Here is a 6,443-nt window from a genome sequence, read left to right as displayed (position 1 = left end):
AAAGCACAAAATGTATTTTTAGCATGGCGACGGGCACAATGCTAAAAATACGGGATGTGCCCACGACTGTGGCGGGCGCATCCTAATTGCCGCCACGGGACCCCTGCCCTCATGGTGGGCGGTCCCTCCGCCCGCCATCCGAATGATGCCCTAAGTAAGTAAGAGGTGTTGTGAACATTTGAAGAGTGAAGAAAGATACCCTTTAATTGGCATTAGTAAAGGCATTAGGGACGGGAGTATTGAGTAAGCAATGGCCTCATCTATCTGTGATTTCAACTCCGCTTTGAAAGTTTTATGGAGAAGACTAAGAGTCAGATCAGATCACCTGGTGTTGAACTAAAAAGTGAAAGGCGGGTGGAAGGAAGGACGGGCGAGATTTAATATTTATGACTGACAGAGAGAAGGATGCGTGTGATGCAAGCATGCAAATTGCAAAGGTGGCTGATAGTAAAGAATCTGATGCATGGTTGGTTGAATGCCTGAAAAAAATCCTGCAAGTTTTAAAGCCCAAGCAAGTGGGAGGATAGATACATACCACAAATGTTATGTACTGTGCTTTATAGTGCTACCATGCCACTATGTGTATAATTAACTTGTTTTACTGTTTTTCTAAGAGTTTATTTTACAATTGTCTTGTTTTTTCTTTTTGATATACAGCAACTCCTTCCAAACCTGATCGGAAGGAGTTGGCCGCCGAGGCACGGCGCCGCAAGCTGGAGGCAATTCAGCAGGAATATCGGCGGCTGGTGGTCTTGGAAAAGGAGGAGGAGGAGACTGCAGCCCTGGAAGACTCCTCCAGTGCCCCGGGCCCCAGCCACCACCCTACGGCGCCACTGTCTGGCGGCCGCCCGCCACCGCCTTACCATCTCTGGTGCCCCCCCCACTGTGGCTGCAACTGCCGCACTCTAAAGCACCGCATCGCCAAACTAGAAGAGGAAATGCGACGTGTCCTCCAGAGACAATCCCGCCACACATAGACCCTGTCTCTTGTCCCTTTTTAATTCTTGTTTTGGTGGGTGGGAATTGGGCGTTGGGGTTTTGGACCTTTGGACTTTCTCATTACGGTTACGGACATTGGTTGGGGTTAGGGAGGGGGGTGGGTCAGCTTTTGTGTTTTTTTTTACATAGTTTATATTTGTTGGGGTATATTAAATCTATATATTTCTACTTTACATACAATGTTGTTAATGTTTTGTAGGTGGGGTTACTGTTTTGCATCACACTGTTTCCTTGCTGGTGCAGGTCCGTCCATAGACCGTGTTTCATTTAAATAATTGGCTGACTGTGTAAGACACAAACAGATAGAAGCAACACCCCTCACTGATTGAGTTGTCCTACTAGTACTGTCAGTCTCTCTCTTTTAGTCTATGCGTTCTTTATCTGGACTCAAAGGGGTGTGTGAATTGATTGAAAACATGTCCATTATTAATTATGCCTCCCCAAACTTCCCTTACCTTTCTTTGCTTGATGTTTAACTTAGGCACGGCGATGGCTGCATGATGGTTTCCTATTTCTAACATCCCATGTTGTGGAGGTGGTGGTAGTAGTAGTATTAAACACTGGCAGGGAAGCAGCATTTGCAGAAGAAGAAAATGAGGCAGTCAATCGCCTTTGAGAGACTGTTCGAGGAGTAATAGAATGAAGTACAGTGCAGAACTTACCGAGCAACAATAATATGCAAAAATATTGTACAACAAAACATAATGGTGGTGGGGATAGCCCTCTAGACAGAGTTACAAATGATAGTTGTGTTGAGTCACTTGCCTAGACCTACAGCATAACAGTTAGTGCTGTGTATGAGGATGACAACAAATCCAATCAATGCCGGCAATTAATGCTAAGGTATATGTTCCTTTGTTAAAAATCACCTCTAAAATATACTGCTCATGGGTGGGCAAGCAGAAGAAGATAATCGCTCTGCCTTGAAATTGAAGTGCTATTGCTTTCGCCACATCCGTCCCAGCAAGCTTGTGATTAATTATTGGTGTACATTTAATTTAGTCACAACTCAATAAGTTACACAGCCCGGGGGAAGAGGGTTAGGGTTTGTTGAATGGATGGGAAGGGGGTTTGGGGAAAGGTTTGACAGTGAAAAACAGTATACATGGACAAACAACAAATGACAATCTTTGTAGACTACCATATCCATATCAATATGTTAAGGGAGAAAAAGGAAATGCTTGCATGATGATGATTGATAAAGAGACCCGGATTACATACACTTCTTGTTCAGTTGTTCCGGGCTTAATACTTTTACAGATAGCAAATACCATTTTTAAATATTGGTAGGGATGAATCATAAACAAAGAGCAAACCTAATGATAATAACAAGAAGAAGAAGAACACACTGTTGTAAAGATTGTAGACAAGAAGATGAAAGTTGATACTGTTACTGTGTTATCCTGGTCAAAAATGTGGACTGGATTTGCATCTCGGCATTCCTTTTGGTCCTCTCGTCCATCAATCTTGGGTGTCGCCACTCGCCTGTCGCCACTGCCCGCCTCGAAAAAAATGTAGATTTATTGGTAAGGTAAGTGTGCATTGTAATGTTTTCCCAAGTATAGGGCAAGACCCGACCTGTAATTGTAGATGGAAAAACAAAGGGGATATTGAGAAACAAAGTTGAAACAAATGCACAAGTTATGGTGTAGTGCAACAAGAACACTTTCCGAGGCGGCATGTATGCATCATCTCTTCTCTAGTCAGTTTCCAGCATTGACCTTTGTTAGACCTGGCATCATTGGCATGAGTCTCTCCTCCATTTCTTCTGTTTGCCTCCTCTGTTTACGATGTTTTTGCTGGTAAATGCTTTGGGCACTGTGCCACTGCTGATCAGTGCCACAGTGCAAGTGCTCCCTATGTGAAATTGCTGTATTAATTGAATTCCATGTTTGGCTTATTTGGTTTACTGTCAGTCCCTAGTAGAGTGCACCAGGAGTGCCAGGGCTTGTAAATACAAATGCTGCTAGTGGACCTGCAGCACGTGTTGTGCCACCCACAAGAGCGGCCTAGTAAAAGTATGTCTGAAGGTCTACCATTGCTAGACCACGTGCAGTCTGGTACTGTCACGCAGACTGCGCAAGTACACCTACTTGCCAGTCCCTAAACCTTCCCTTAACTTCATGTTAGTCAACCCTATGATAGGCCCACGGGCAGGGTGCATTGTAAGCATAAGGTAGGACAAGCCTGACAAGGTTGGCATGTCCTAATAGTGAATTACAGCCATATTCGTTTTTCACTAGTGTAAGGTAACCTGCTCTCCATCAGTTAGAATGGGCTGCCAGGATTATTAATGCTATAATCCTAGCGGGCTCGGGAAGCATGGTGCAATGTCGAGTTTGGTATCCCTGAACTCAGGGTTTAATAACGCATCCGTTTGTGTGGATGGTTTTTGGACTCTGTGTTTGAAAATTGCACTTTTAGAAAGTAGCTATTTTCTTGCCTAACTGTCTACCGGTCTCTGCTGGTTCTGGTGTGCGTGTGACAGGAGCTGGGTGGCTCCAGAGGTCTGAATGAGTCAGTTTGGGATGAGTGGGGCATTTGCATTGAGAGTAGGGGAAGAGTAGCTCCTGATAGCCTGCCCTGCCTGATACAATGCTGGCTCCGCCCCCCTGCCGGGCGGCTGATGACTCTGTGCCTGCCTGGGACTTTCCTGGCCCACCTCCTGCCGGGCAACTGATGGCCCTGCCCCTGCCAGTGACAACGCTGGCTCCGCTCCTGCTGGGCGGCTGAAGACTCTGCCCTGCACAGTGAATAGGCCAGGTGCTTCGGCCTGGCAACACCCACAACAAACCCAAGATGGGGGGAAATTCCCCTGCATGGACAAAGGGATCAAAGCCAAAAAGGGGTATAAGAGAAGGACCCCTGAACCAAGAATTTAGATCACTTCTGAGAAGGAAACCTGTACCAAGGACAAGAAGCCTGCTGATCTAAGGACTGCCTACCCCTTCTGCCAGAGTGCTGTTTGTTGGGGGAATCCTGCATTGCTTCTTTATTTTTGCCAAGGAACCAGGAGAGAGGAACTGTGTGTGTACTCTCAATCTTTGCTAAGAAAATCTCCAAGGGCTGGAAGAGTGCCAGTCTCCTGTTGAAGTCTCAGGGCTAAAGGACTTCATCTGCTTAAAGTGCTGTTTGCTGGAACTTGTGAATCCAGCACCTCTGAAAGAATCCAGCAATCTCGACGCCGACGGACGCCGCCGAATCCAGCTCGACATCGTGAGTAACGGCTCCAGTGTCCCGCTTCCTCGACGCCGGCCGCCGGGCCCGATCGACGCCAGCAACAACGCCAGTGAGTAGTGAGTTCGGCTCCAGCTCCAAGTGACCTCGTGTCTGCACCGCTGCTGATCGCATCGACTTCGAGCCCTCTCGACGCCGTGAGCGCTGCTCACTCTTGCAACATCGACATCGACGATGCCGTATCCTGCTTCATCCCGTGAGCGCTGCTCCCGCCTGACTTCGGTCGACGCCGCTGCAGATTGCCCCGACTCCGAGGCCCGATCGACGCTGAAGACGCGACGCCGGACATCTCGACGCCGCTGATCATCGAGTGCTTCACTTTTCCAAGGTACTGTGTTGTTGGGGTCTGTGCGACTCCGGGCTCGACGTAGCGCTCCTCGCGGTCGACGCCGAACCTTTGGATTAACTTTGCCTCGACGTCGTGTGACTCCCGTGTGGGTTACATTGTTGCCAAGAACTGTGTTTTAGAGAAGAAGAGTTGCTTTTGATACTAAAGACTTTGTGCTAAGAAGAAACCGTGCTTGAACTATTATTTTTCCTTCCTAGAGTATTTATTAAGACTGTGGTATATTTTGTCGTTATTTGGTCTTGTGCTAAGCCTTATATAAAAATCCTTATTTTTATAATACTACTGTGTCGTGTCCATTTGTAGTGTATTCACTTTATTACTGTATGTGGTCATAAATGCTTAACGCACTGCCTCTGAGATAAGCCTGTCTCCTTTGCCAAGCTACCAAGGGGGTGAGCAGGGGTTATCTAAGTGTGTGATCCCCTTGCCCTGACTAGAAAAGGTGTGTCCCTATTTGTCAGAAGTGTATACCTCTGCCAACTAGAGACAGCCGCTTCTAACATTGGTGGGTCAGCGGTGAGGATTTGAACTTTGCATTTATGACCCATGTGCAGTGATTAGTGTACGCTACATAGTGAAAGCAGACCATAGCGCAGCCACAATCTGTTTTGGTTGGATATTCTATTTTTGTTCTCCGCTTTCCTGGAACTTGATTTTTGAAACTGCCAGTTTTGACCATGAGTGATGCCGGAGTCACTGCCCCTGTTGTTGTGGAGGAATTTGATAGGAGTAAGATAAAGGATTACAAGTTAAAGGAGCTGAAATCCTTTTGCAAGAAATTTAAAGTCCCTACCAAAGGCATCTCAGCGAAGGAGGAATATCTCAAAGCTTTGGAGGCCTGGTTGGAATCCAGAGATCCCTCTGATGCGGTGGTGGTACCGCCAGGGGAAGGGGAAGAGGAAGTACCAGTGAATGGTCATGTGTCCTCTCCTGGCAGCAGTGTTTCCTCCAAGGGTCTTTCTCCTGAAGAAAGAGAAGAAAGGGAGAAAGAGCGAGCTTACAACATGGAAATGGCAAAACTTAAGATAAATGGGCAGTTGGAAATAGAGAATGCAAGAGGCAGGAGAGAAGCTGATATGGAGATCAAAAGGTTAGAGTTTGAAAGAGAAAAGTTAGCTTTTGAGCGTGATACCAGGATGAGGGAGTTGGAGCTCAAAGCTAAAGAGTTAGAATTGAATCCCTCTGGTGGCAGCATCCCATCTGTGCCTGCAGAAAGTAGGTTTTATTTTCCCAAAGATGTGATCAAAGATTTTCAGAAGAATGAAGATATTGGTCAATGGTTTAAAGCATATGAGTTAGCATTGTTGGCCCACCGGGTCCCTGAGAAGGATTGGGGAGCGGGGTTGTGGGGTCGCTTTGTGAATGAGGGAAGAGATACCCTGTTAGACATGCCTGTTGAGGATAGGATGTCTTATACTCATATGAAAGATGCTTTAATGTTAAGGTATGGCCTAACCCCAGAAAAGTACAGACAGGCCTTTAGAGAATGTAAGAAGTTGCCTGGTACCACGTGGGTGGAATATGTGTCATATTTTTGCAGAGCCATGGATGGTTGGGTAAAGGGCAGCAAAGTGGAAAGTTATGATGCTCTTTATGATTTGTTTGCTTGGGAGCACTTGTCTAATAACTGTTTTCCAGAGCTGCGCCAGCACCTTATTGATAGCAAGATATCTAACCCTAGAAAACTTGCTGAGGAGGCGGACCGCTGGGTCAGTACCAGGGTCCACAAGGGTCCAGTGGGAGACTCAGCCAAAGGTGGGCAGGGTCCCCAGCAGAAGAGTGGGGGGGGACAAGGGTAAACAGAGGGAGTTCCAGAAAGGGCCCCAAAGTAATCCCCAAGGGAACCAAGGGAAGGGTT

The sequence above is a fragment of the Lissotriton helveticus genome, chromosome 3_1 (assembly GCF_964261635.1).
Source record: "Lissotriton helveticus chromosome 3_1, aLisHel1.1, whole genome shotgun sequence".
Lineage (NCBI taxonomy): Eukaryota > Metazoa > Chordata > Amphibia > Caudata > Salamandridae > Lissotriton > Lissotriton helveticus.
The sequence above is the reverse complement of the archived record's forward strand: the minus strand, read 5'-3'. Positions refer to the sequence as shown.